This window comes from Amblyomma maculatum, chromosome 3, assembly GCF_055883805.1.
Source record: "Amblyomma maculatum isolate TAMU_Amacu chromosome 3, ASM5588380v1, whole genome shotgun sequence".
Lineage (NCBI taxonomy): Eukaryota > Metazoa > Arthropoda > Arachnida > Ixodida > Ixodidae > Amblyomma > Amblyomma maculatum.
In genome coordinates this window covers 71,267,879-71,281,835 of record NC_139346.1, presented here as the reverse complement: position 1 = coordinate 71,281,835, position 13,957 = coordinate 71,267,879, and the positions used below count along the sequence as shown (strand labels likewise).

The following is a 13,957-nucleotide window of genomic DNA, read 5'->3' as shown; positions in this document are numbered from 1 at the left end:
TATGCAAAAAATGCCAAAATAGTTTTTCCAACAAAACCGTATAGTCCGCTAAACGTATGCTTAAATTAGTATTTCTGTTCAAATTGTAATGCACGATTTTGGGTCGTGGTTTTCCCAAGTATTAGAGTAATATTTAAATATTGTACGGGGAGCTTACTTAGAAAATGAAATATAAGTTGTTCTCAAAACCGCTTGAAGCTAATTACTGCGAACACTGACCCCGTGTTCTCAGCCACCCTAACCAACTGACGTCAAGTTGCTAATCTAGACATTTCTCTATGGAACACGCAAGTGACGCGTGCGGGACGGGGCTCGGCGGATTACAGTAGCCACGTGTGCGTTTTTTCTTCCTTTATTCGTAGGCATGTATTTAATATAGCGGGAAGAGGAGGGCATCATTTTTTATCAATGACGTCGATGTGATTGAAGCCAGCCTAGAATGTTTACGCACCAGGGATCACTACTGAATACTAATATTTTCTCTTTCTACCCGTCACATATTATTACGTGGAAACTCGATGTATTTACGGTATACTTACAACAGCCTCAAGTAGCCTAGCAGCGAGCAGCAACACGGAAACAGTCCCACTTCTTTGTCAGTACCTTGTCCCCTACGCGAGGCAAGAGAAGGAATCACTTCGTCGTCGTCATCGCGTAACATGGCCCCCCGGCTGTGTAAGCGTCGTCCCGGCGCTAAAGTGGCAACGAAGGTATGAGTTCGAATGGCTTCAGGCGCGAAACATGGACAATGTCAGTAGTAGGGCGAGAGGAGGAGGAAGCGGTCACAAAAGGGGCAAGTTCATACGCCACATCCGTGACTTGGTGCACCATGCGTGAAGGGCGACTATAGGGGGCCAAAAGTTTCTCCGAGAAACCAGTGAGGCGTGCAGGAGACCATAAAAGAACCAAGAACTCATAGTCATAGCCTACGTGGCGATTCCGACCATCGTAGGTAGATTTCTGAGAAGTCTGAGAGGCGAGGAGCCGATTACGGGCTACTCGGCGTGCTTCAGTGGCTTGCGCAATGGCGTCACGTGCGTAAGTAGTTAAGGGACGGTCAGCAGGCGGAACCAGCGTGTCCAAAGGTAAAGCGCGGTGCGTGCCGAAGAGCAGGAAGAAGGGTGAATAACCCATCGTGTCCTGCTTGGAAGAATTGTAAGCAAAGGCCACATGATAGCGCGAGGTTCCAGTCTTGGTGATCAGGTGACACATGCATAGATAACATATCCGTAAGTATGCGGTTTGAGCGCTCGGTAAGACCATTGGTATGGGGATGGTACGCGGTTGCGAGCGTATGCTTTGTAGAACATGTACGCAGGATGTCTTAAACAACTCGGGACAAAAAGTAGCGACCAAGGTCGGTGATTAATTGACGAGGAGCTCCGTGATGGAGAATGACGCTGTGTAGAAGGAAGTCAGCGACATCTGTAGCGCAACTCGTGGGTAAAGCTCGAGTGATGCCCTAGCATGTTGAATGATCGGTTGCGACTGCGATCCATTTGTTACCCTGCCCTGGCGTAAGGAAGGGGCCAAGAAGGTCAGGCCCAACATAATAAAATGGTTCCAGGGGCACGTCACTAGGTTGCAGAAGGCCAGCTGGTTACCGCAATGGTTTTTTACTACGCTCACACGTGTCGCAGGCTACGATGTAGTGCCGGATGCTGCAGTATAGTCCCGGCAAAAAAACAACGACGCCGTACCCTGCCGTAAGTGCGAAACACACCGAGAAGGCCAGGTGTGGGCAAACAACCGCGAAGAGCAGCGTAGCTTTTTTGAATCACCAACAGGAGTTGAGGACCGTCATTACAAAAGTTACGGCGGTAGAGGACACTGTCCTGTACAACAAAAATCTGCAGAGAAGAATCCGTTCTTCCAGATATCAGGCCTTCAATGATGGATCTTAAAGTTGGGTCGTTGCGCTGCTCGCCTGCTATGTTGGCGAGATTGGAGAGGGCGAAGACAGAGGAAAGTGCCTCTGTGTCACCGAGATTGGGGGGCTCTACAAGATAGCGAGACAAACAATCGGCATCTTGGTGAAGGCGTCTCGACTTTTTGACGACGTTGTAGGCGTATTGAAGGCGCAAAGCCTAGCGACCACGACGGCCGGAGGGATCTCTCAGAGATGACAACCAACACAGCGCGTGATGGTCAGTTACAACTGAGAAAGAACAGCCGAATGAGTAAAGTCAGATATTAGCGACAGCCGGCTGTCGCTATAATCTGACCTTACTTGTATGGGCCCATACAAGGGCGAGAGACTCGCGCTCAGTAATCGAATAATTTCGTTCGGCGCTGGAGAGAAGGCGGCTAGCATATGCGATGGCGCGGTCATTGCCATGTTGGCGTTGATCCAACACTGCACCGCTTCCATATCCGCAGGCCTCGGTTAGAACTTCAGTGGAAGCTGAGGGATCGAAATGAGCCAAGACGTCAGTAAGCTTATAAGCGTTGAAAACGCACCTTGCTCGTCAGGGCCCCACGTGAAAGCGATGTCTTTTTTAAGGAGGTCGGTGAGAGGACGAGCGACATTGGCAATATCATTGATAAAGCGGCGAAAGTATGAAAAGAGGCCGACAAAGCTGTGCACATCGTTCGAAAACTGGGGACGTGAAAAGTCTTTGACGGCTTAAATTTTAGCCGGATCAGGTCGCACTCCGAAGGCGTCAACCATATGTCCGATAATGGTGAGTTGGCCGCGACCAAACTGGCATTTCGATGAAGTGAGCTGGAGACCGGCTGTACGGAATACATTGAGAATACTGGTGAGGCGTTTAAGGTGCAATGAAAAGGTCGGCGAGAAAACGACGTCGTCGTCGTCCAGGTAGCGCAGGCAGGTTTTCCATTTAAATCCCCGCAGAAGGGAGTCCATCATTCATTCAAAGGCCGCCGGTATATTGCAGAGACTGAATGGCATGACTTTAAAGTGGTACAAGTCATCTGGTGTAACGAAAGCTGTTTTTTTTTACAGTCCTGCTCATCAACAGCGATCTGCCAATACCCGGACTGTAAATCGATGGAAGAAAAGTATTTAGCTCCATGGAGTTATTCTAGTGCATCTTCAATTCTGGGAAGTGGGTACACGTCTTTTTTAGTGATATTGCTGAAATTGCGATAATCGACGCAAAAGCGCCAGCTGTCGTCTTTCGTTTTAACCAGTACGACTGGGGACGCCCACGGACTCGTCGAGGGTTCGATGACGTCTTGAGCGAGCGTCTTGTCAACCTCCTTTTGGATTACTTGACGTTCAGCATCGGATGCGCGATAATGACTGCGATGAATAGGAGCAGCGTCGCCGGTGTGTATGCGATGTTGTACGAAAGCGGTTAGAGACAATGGGCCCTGATCAAAATCAAAAATGTGTCTGAAATATGCCAGCAGACGACAGAGTGCATGAGCTTGTGGAGGAGAAAGGTCCAGAGCGATCATCTTGACGTAGTCTTGGACACTGGAAACTTCAGATAAAGATCAATCAGAGGAGGGCGGTAAACCGGTGGTCACAAGAGAGAGTGATCACATTATTTACTGGACACAGTGTGGCGGGCGAGATGCATTGCGGGAGGGGCTGGATTTGCGATGCAAACTTCAGAGTAGGGAGGCATGTTTCGTTCGCGGTCATTGTCACGACGGTATGAGCAAGGGCAGCGCTTCGGGTTGGGGAAGCATCAAGAGTTGGGGTAACGATATGGTGTACATCGGGAAACGAGGGTACAAAGCACACCGTAACGTAAGTTGCGGCTTCAGGTGGCAGGCGGACAAAGTCGACACTACAAAGGCGGTGCAGAACAGGAGAAGGTGGGTTGAAAGGAGATATGAGGTTAAGTTCAACGACGCTTGTAGCACAGTCTATGATGGCTGCATGGTAAAAAACAAAGTCGACCCCGAGAATGATGTCAGGAGGACAATGCTGCAGAACTGTGAAGTGGACGGTAGTATGGCGGCCAGAAATCGTTATACGGGCAGAGCACAAGCCCTTTGAAATCGTTACACGGGCAGAGTACAAGTGACCTTTCACTATGGTCCATCTGCAACACGCACAACCTGTATAGGGGCAGGGGTCAGCACTTTTCGCAAGCGAGAATGGAGTTCATGGCTCATGACAGAAACGTGCGCACCGGGATCAATGAGGCTTGAACGGCCGTGCCATCCACGGCCGTGCTCGTGGATGGCACAGTCGTTCAAGCCAAATTGATACCGGTGCGCAAGTTTCTGTCATGAGCCATCTGTCATGAGCAAGCTTCTGTCATCAGTTCTGTCATATCTTAATGGCCTATTTATATGCTCCGCTTTTTATCACACATACTATTCTAGTAAAGGAGGTTGGCCATCCGTGCGATTTCCTTTCACACAATTTGCTGTTCTTGGTCAAAATTAGACAATATCTCTTAGCGCCCCCAAACTAACGCCTCTAAAGTTCGTTTAAATGAAGAGCATCACTACATACTGTATGGATCTTTCCGCTAAAATATGATTATAACCGTTTCAACGAATGCAAAGAGTTTCAACGCGTGTTTCAGATGCCATGACATTCTCTACTAAGCGAAACTAGCCCCTTCTATCTCAAAAGCGTGGGCTCCTTTTGTACCAAATTAGTCACAATCATAGAAAACTGCTGTACCTATGCGCAGGTTTGCACCCCGTAATCGTATTAAAATATAAATTCAGAAAACATATATTGTAATGTCTTGCCGTTATGCTTGCCTCGGGATATGTCTCGCCTAATTTTGCAAATTTAGTTGTGGTTATTTAATATTTCTAAAAAGAAAGCTGATGTGCTTCAAGAAGACCAAGCGGGACCAGTTATATTTTTTCTTCCTCCGCTCTATGCTAAGCAGTAGAGGTGTGTAAATATTTATAAAATTCTAATTGAGAATCATGTATAATTCTGTCTGATATGCTTAACGAAGCCAATGTTGCCGGTCAAATTGTTCCAAGCAATTTAAATCGGCTTTAAAGCTTCCCTGTAGACCAACGCCGTGTTTTCAAACAAAGGGGGCGGGGCGCTCGCGGCACCGCAGCTGACAGGTGGTGGGGTGGGGGAAATCAACATACAAAAACTAACAACAATGTACTCGAAATAATTCAATGCAAGGCTGTTCGGTTTATATTTTCTAAATATCGCAGCACTGACTCACTATCTACCCTAATGCTTAAACATAACATACAGTCCCTTGAATCTCGGCGCAGAATACACAGGCAAAAATTCCTCTTTCTACTAAAAAATAATAAATTATCAATGGCTCATGATTTGTATCTTAAACCGGCATCGTCCAGAGCAACAAGAAATACGCGCACCGAATCACTAACACCTTACGTTGCCAGAACTAACATCTTCAAATTTTCTTTCTTCCCGCCCACCATAACCGAATGGAATAACCTGCCATTATCATCACTTCAGGACTTTGATATTTTAGAACAGGTCGTGCTTTGATTTGCTGTTTTTCTACATCTTGCTTGTATTTGTGTAAATTTCATGTTCATGTTTTTGCACTTTATGCTTTTTTGTTTTCTTTTGGAATTGTTGCCCTTCCTTCCAGGACCCTTCACTGGGTCTGCAGTATGATCAAATAAATAAATAAATAAATAGGGTTAGCGTCCATAGGAATACATAGAATCGAAATATTTGAAAGCATTTTTCTCATTGCACCGGTCACCTATTTATGTATTTATTTATTTATTTTGTAAGAGAAAGTTTAATCTATACGTCGAGGACGGCGTCGAGGTCGGCAAGGAAGCGCACGATGATCAAACCAGCACGATTATCTGCGCGATCGCAATTCCACAGACTGCTTCCTCTTCATCAGCGTCCAGCAAAAAGGGCTCATCTTCTTGTTCACAATTTATTCATACTGTTAAACCTTACTGAGGGTCATGATAGGGAGGGAATCACCAATATATATAAAATCAATACCACAACTAAAGTTTCAAATGACAAAACACAATAGCAAACACTTTAAATTACAATTATACGAACACCATCTCAGAAAGCTGCTGAGCTGGAACAAATGACGCAGAAAACGAAAACGCAGTTACAAAGTAATAGGACGCGATGCACAGGGGACGACATGTTAGCGTTCAGTAAGGTATTGATCGAGACTTTTCTGAAATGCTGTTTTACTGGCACTGTTTACAACATTAGTAGGCAAGTTATTCCAGAGCTCTATCGTGTCAGGAAAAAAAAGAAAAGCGAAGTACGATAGTGCGAGCGACGTACGGCCGTGTGTTTGCATTATGATGTCGTTATTCGGCACAGAGTAACCTTTAACATCCTAGAACAGATCTCAAAAGTATGGAATCTCATTACCGTGGCGAAGTGTTTGTAAAACCCTGCGAAACGTATGACGGTGCGAGTTGGGAGGCGGCCCTTAAAAACACATGTGAACACAACTTACCGCAACATTTTTCTCGCTTCGCAGAGCATCAGAAGTGATGGCCGGTCGGTAAACGGCGAGCAGCGCTTTGAAGATCTGTATGACGAAATGTGCTGCGTCATTGCGGGAACAGTGTACTTTTAAAGCTCCCCAAATAATCTGTGCTGTGAATCCGGACACCCCCAAAAGGCTCATGTAGCGAATCACACAGTTTTGTATACAGCCTGATATGCTGCCGCATGAGGTAAATTACTTTGATAATACTGTCGCTCGAGTGATACATCCTACATAGAATTAACATTTAAAAGCAATCATCAAACACCGTACGACAATATGGACCGAACGGGAGTCGAGCATTGCAGCAGATGACAGAGCAACTGGCGATACCCACCGCAGCCGCCTCCAGCTCCGGAGCGTCTGATAGCGACGGCGCCGATGGTACATGGTCGTCTGCAACTGTGTGCGGCCAGTTTATCGTGCTGTGAACAGTCCAGTAAATTATCAGAGATGCAGTACTTTCCAGGGGATGCAGTGTGCACTGGAGCAATTTTGGACTACGTGAAAAGCTTCTCGGAACCGGATAAACAGCGCTACAATTAAAAGCTGTACATTGAAGGCGTTGAGCACCCGGATTCATTTGCTATACCTGAAATGCATAGGGAAGTCATCTGGACTGACGCCGGCGCTCTGCCACCTGTGGGCAAGGCAAACATTGTAGTGTGTTTGATTTTGTCGCTTAATCGCTTCACTGCAGATACTTTCCAGGCATACAAGTCCCTGAAGGAATACAGTTATGTTTAGTCAGGTGTGTGCGCGCAAGGTCACCAACGGGCATATATGCTAGCTAGGTATTTTTTCGTTTATTTTCTTTTTCGCCGTGGTATCACTGTGGTTCTCATATATCGTTCTGCGCTTTCTCGGCGGTTTCCTCGTCTGTTTTTTTTTCGACGCCTGTGCACCATGCAGTGCGTGCACAGACGTCGAATATATAGCCTCTCAAATGTTTGCTTACGACTTGCTCACTACATGCATGTATGCACTTGGTGAGCACATGCATACATGCATGTTCATGTACTTAGCCACGATCGATGTTTTCAGGACGGATTGACGTCATGCTCGTTATTTTGCGTTTTATTCCTCTCAATTTAAAAACAAATGAACCGTGTCTCGACGGCATTATTATACTGCTTACGCGGCTCATGCGCGTCGCCGCACTTGAATGTTTGTTTTTACTTCCACCGTGCAGCATGATGTCGGAGCATGGTACAAGACGTTAATCAAAAGAAAAAATGCTTGGGCGACTCGCCTTCTAGACGTGGGGGTTCGTCTGCAGATACGTACCGTACGTATTTATTGATAAATATGCTTTACAGAGATGTAAGGCGCGAAATCTGTTGCATACATATATTTGCGGTCTCAAAATAATGCACCAGCTCTTAACAAACGAGTGCTTTCATAGGCGGACATTCAGCTTCTTTGCGAAACGTTCTATACATATACTTTGTATAGGCTGCGCTACCTCAATGGAATTCTAACTCATATTCTACACAACCAAGTATTTTAAAAGTAGATTGCCTACACATTGATGAAGCCTACTTTGTCACACACTTCTTCAAAAAGGTGGTCAACGTTTAGCGATTGGCCACAACGTCTGGCGCTCCTCGAAACGTTGATGTAAGTTGTGTTTGCAATACTGTTCCCAAGGACGCGGGATCGAATCCCGGCCTCGGCGGCAGCTTTTCGATGGAGGCGAAAAGCAAGGCGCCCATGTGCTGTGCGATGTCAGTGCACGTTAAAGAACCCCAGGTGGTCGAAATTTCCGGAGTCCTCCACTACGGCGTCTCTCATAGCCTGAGTTGCTTTGGGACGTAAAAGCCCACAAACCAAACCAATCCAAAACAATATTTTTAAGGTTCACCCTCCCAAATCGCACCGTCATACGTTTCCCGGTTTTTAAAAAAATACTTTGCCTCGGTAATGATATTACATACTTTCACCATGTGCTCTGGGATGTTCATGTTTCCTCTGTGCCGAAAAACAAATCTTTTGCTTTCATTTATTTTTATGGGCGCTAACCATAGTTTTCACCCCCAGTCGCTCCAGCCTAGTGAGAGAAGCGCCACCGCATCATGCTTACATCACAGATCAGTGTTGGTCTATGTATTCCTAATATTTCTAGGCAGTTAGAATGGGGCTGCTCGTATATTGCTTGAACTATTGAGAGAAACTAGACGTACAAACTGACGTCATTAAGCATACTCCTCAACCAGACTCTCGAAATCGAGGGTCAAGCGTCGTTTTTTGCGTCGTTTGGTCTAATCTCGCGGTAGTTTTTGTAGTGCTTATACATGGCCAGCAATATCTTGCAAATTACAGGCCAGCGGCAGGTTTAGCAGACCTTGCCTTGACGCCTAGTAGCGCAGGCCATCTCACACACCTGGCTGTCGCGTCTCTCGTTTGCTAAAATATAGCTAACTGAAATAATTGAATTCATAATAAATAATGCCTGATTACCCCGTATAGGTTTGCATTGCTTATGAGAACACTAACATGGTGTTGCGCAAACCCACTAAATAAATGCATGCGCGTTTTTACTTTTATAAGACACAGCGTTGTAACGGCCCCGTTAGTGACATGATGGCGCACACTATTGATAATTTTCAACCAAGATAACAATAGCAGTTCAAACCTCGTGCGCAATTGATTTGTATTCAATTTTGCATTAATTATTGGTGCGAAATTTGTAATTTATTCCCTTTAGAAACAAGCACTCTTCGTGCATCCCTACCAATGATAACAGCTGTCTCCACGATCAGCCATAACTTCGTGATTAGTAACTCCGCAGCATAGAATAAGCAGTGCCAATTAGTGGTTTTGCACAACTGACCCTTCCTTGTCCGCACTCGTAACAAATATTTCAAATGATAATCAGCTTGTACTCAATACGGGTCACTAACCCTTTGAATCGTTCTCTTTTCGAATTCGATGTGGCGTTTAAAAAGTGCTACTCGCACTTCCTTTTACGCAGTTGTTACGGCAGTTAAAACTGAAAGCGAATAAAACCAAAAGAATCAAGAAAGCAAGAGCAGAATCTTTCAAAAGTTCCTGTCATGAACTATATTTATTTGAAGCATCCCTTGTGTAGACGCTTCTCCTGTGCTGTCAGTATGTGCCATCATGAACAGATTCAAATCGGTAACTTCACACATTTCAAAGTTATCCCTAAAGTTTTTAGGTGATGGCTTTTAAAACTCAACCACAATTAGAAATGTAGAGAATACAAATTTTCACTTGAATTCAGGACGGCGAAGTCTGAATAGACTATGTATATTTATAGCGCTCTTATTTACCCCGTCAGAATGTACCAAGTAGCTCAATGCTTAACTCGTCATTTTGTTACAGTTGTAGATCGACTTGAAAAATGAGCAATGTCCATCTAATAACAACGTAGATCAAGTCACCTTCAGAACGTTGTCACGTGACCAGCTTGTGGCTCGCATCTCTCGCGCAGTGCGCCAGGATGGCACGGCAGAGGAGACTCGAATATTTTGATTATAAAAAAGTTTGGAGAACAAAATATTGCACTGTAGGGAGCGCGGCGCACAAGAGGCCTCAGGTGGCTTCCCTGTGTGAGGGCACAAAGCCTTTTTTAAAACCTTAGTTGCAATTATCTCGGAGAAGCGCTCAAAAATTGCGTTCAGCACATACGTTGTTCGCACACAACCCACTCTAACTATATATTCTAAAACAAACATTAGGCCACATTTAGCCCGTGTTGCTAGTTTTACAACAATCACATTATGTAGATTACCCAACAGGAATTCAAGCCACGTTTTCCCTGTTCCTAAATACTTGCCTAATCTTTTGCCTAGCAGCAAGGCATTTGATTTAATTTTGACAGTTTAAGACACCGTGGGAAACTCCTGCTTTAGCGCGGCTATCATGGCGCGATATTCGTCTGTGCTGCAAAACCTGCATACAAAACACTCCCTGCGCTGTAGTCTCTCCTCCAAATACGAGTAATATACGATTATCTAATTTAGCAATTTATTGGCATATAATTTAGATGGAGAGCCTAAAGTCGATTTTTTTAACGCAACGAAGCGTATATTGCGGCAATATATTCTAAAATTGTTTTCGCGCACCTTCTCTAATCAGGGAAGACGACGGGGAGGGGAAGGGATGCTCCTCCAAATATATGTGCAAGAAAGGCAACTATTTTATATCGAAGAACAGATGTGGCTTCCCCTTGACGCAGAAACTTTTGCAATACTACCTCTTCCATTGTTTTTCACAAATAAGTGAGACGAGATAAAGAATTATCAGCGTCAGGGATGCCAGTTTTTGGGTTAACGATGATTGTTGAGGAAAGCCATTATGATCAAAATTTCCATCCGACCAGTGATGACTCATTAAGGAAATCAGTTGGAATTTCTTGTGTTCACGAATCTTTCGGAGCAGCGTATGTGCGATTTGACCGTCAGCGGAAGATGTTTCTTACAAGAGCCAAGCCAAAGTCAGCGAGCTTCTATGCCGCGTCGCGCTCTTTAAATATCTGTCTTGGAGTCAGATGGCTACGAGTGGGATAGATTTGGGATATGAGGTTCTGCTGTGTGTTGGTGAGCTGTTGAGCTATTGTGGGCCACGTACGTTGAAGTAGTTATCTACGATGACTTTGCGTGGGTGGTTGAGGTATAAGCGAAACATAAATTTGCAGACATGCATAACTTAAATAGCTTTCGCAATCTCATCACATTTTAAGGCAGAAGCCTAAAATTCCTCATTGTTGAGAGCAGGAGCTTCCACGCTTTCCAGAGCACACTGTATAAAATAAATAAACCCTGTCTCCACCGGGAATCCAACCTCTATCTATTGGATCCCCAGCCGAGCGTTTTACGAACTGTTCCATGCCTCGGATTTTTTTTGCCTCGCTTCGGCACATGAGATAACAAGAAACTCCGATCAAAACATCACGACATAAAAAAAATGTCGTGATCAGTCAGTGTTAGACTGGCTTTGCCGAATTAAAACTCTTGCAGCGACACCAAAGGCTTTACCCTTTAGGGCCATTCTCGTGGTTCTGTAGCCACTTTGGGGATGGCAATAAACCACTCAATACTCTCCTGAAAATACATTCAGACAGGTGTGGCATTCCTATCACAGTTATAGCCAGCCATTCTGGAGCGCCATATACACTGGAGCCCCATAAGCATAATTACGTCAAATGGAACCCTATCCTCATTCTCTATGCCTAAATTTCGAATGCCGAGCGAGTCAAGTGGAAAATCCTTCTTTGTGGTTCGTTGTAATACATCCCAGATATATAACCCTGCCCAATAATATAAGAACATGATCTATTGTTTCCGGCTGCTTACAGATTAAATAATGTGCTCCCCACAATAAAAAAGCCCCTTCCGTCCAAAAACTTCTTTCCTGGTAATGTTCTGCTATGTAATTAAAAAAAAGTCAACTCCTGGCGGAACTTGCATTTTCTTTACTCTCTTTATTACATCTCTGCCAGGACCTCTAGTGTATATGGCCCTGTACAAGGGTTCTGGGAAAATAATATCACACCGATAGCGGTACAACGTTTTCCTCTTTACATCAAACAAATATTCATAGAGAAACGCGCTGAAAGAAATCTAACACTCTCGATGACCTCCCTGTAATATCCATAAATCCGACAGGCTACTTCATCGATAGAAGCAACAAACTAAGGCAGCAGGCGCCGCAGCCTAACTTTGCGCGAGTGACAGATACGGCGCCTTTATTTCCTGTAAAGGAATTATAGAACGCCGGTAAACATTGATACGTTCAATTTAATGCCACTTGTTTTCGACAAGGGATGCACCATTTGCCATCAGGACTGGTCATGACGTCACCAGGCGATTTGTACAAAGACGAAGCTTACCCCGCCGGGCGTCCGATTCAGGAGTCAGTGCGGCGCCTGTCATTTGGCGTTTCCTCGAACGCCGCACCAAACACCAAACAGAAGCAGACAAGATGTCTAGGAGGCGTTAGTATAGCAGGCATCAGCGGCATTTCAAATTTATAAACGGGATATAAAAGACGCAGTGTCTGTCAGAATACTTCGCGGGCACACGTATAACAACATAAATGATGGGATGAAGGAGGTAGTGAAAGAAGATAAGATATAGAAATGCTGAAATGGAGGGATAGGATCCATCGCGCTAGAATGGCTTTCGCCTCATCGCACTTTGGTGGTCCAAAGTGCCCTCTGGACTTCGTTTCACCTCCAACGAAACACGCTGCCGAGGTCGGGTTTGAACCCGGGTACTCCGGCACAGTAGTCGGGCGTCTTACCACTGCACCACTCTGGCGGGGCTATACTCATCGAAAACATACATCTGTTTTGCATATGCATTACATCATATTACTGACCACTCATCACACTGGAGGCCGCTTTCCGATGGAGGCGAAAAGCAAGTCTCGTGTGCTGTGTGATGTCAGTGCATGTTAAAGAACCCCAGGTGGTCGAAATTTCCGCCGTCCTCCACTACGGCGTCTCTCATAGCCTGAGTTGCTTTGGGACGTTAAGCCCCACAAACCAACCAACCAACACCGACTGTCTCTATATTCCTAGATGTTATAAAGTTTTCGACAATGTACGTCACAGACTCCTATTATTGAAACTAACCTTGATATTGACCATTTTCTTCTGAATTGGAATTAGTGTTTTCTCATTAAATGTTCATATTTTGTTACCGCTAATGATTTTATTTCCAGGTTTATAGAAGTTCATTCAAGTGTTCTTAAAGGCTGAATCCTTGGGCCCCTCTTATTCCTAATGTACATCAATCATCTTGTGTCTCTTCCTAGCTCTCATATTCTTATTTTCGAAGATGATTGCCTTATGTTTACAGAGTTAACTGATAGTAGTCACAGCAGCTTCAGATTGATCTTACCACTATAGCTAACTGGTGCAAGGAATGGTCAATGCAACAAAATGTTAACAAAGGCGCAGTCATACGCGTTTCAATAAAGCTTCTGCCCACTTTCGTATATTACTGTTAACATTTGTTAAGGCGCTCCAACTTCATACAAGATACTCTAAATAATATCAGTACTAACCTGAGTTGGTATTTTCATATTGAGCACGTAACGGTGCTAATTACATGCTAGGTTACTTACGTCACAGCCTTTTCAACTTTCCCGCGTCCGTGAAAGAATTGCAACAAAACGTTATAAATCACTACAAACTGCAGTGTGCAACTTAGCTGCTGTTCTGGATCCTCATTGTAACCAGCAGGTTACTACTGTTCATATAATTCAAAATAAATCCTGCGTTTCATTCTTGCTAAATATAAGCACAATGCAAGCATTATTAGTAAGAAATCTAGTCTTTCTCTTCCATCGCGATCACTTCGTAAAATATGTGTCGTATTCCATACTTTCATAAGTTGCATCAGCACCCCGTACCACGCGATCACTTTCCCTGAAGATAAGTTATTAACTTTACCCTACTGACCATCCTCATAGGTCGTTTTCGATTCATGTAACACCAAATATTTGCTTCAGTCGTTCTTGCGGCATAGCTCAAACGACTTAATTCGACTTCCCGATGATTC

At 44.6% G+C, this 13,957-nt stretch overlaps 1 protein-coding gene across 1 annotated transcript in view; it reads left to right on the top strand.

Annotated features, from left to right (window-relative positions):
* The window catches only part of LOC146194960 (monocarboxylate transporter 9-like), a 101,764-nt gene that overhangs the window by 86,562 nt on the left and 1,245 nt on the right, over nt 1-13,957 (top strand). The window lies entirely within an intron of this gene.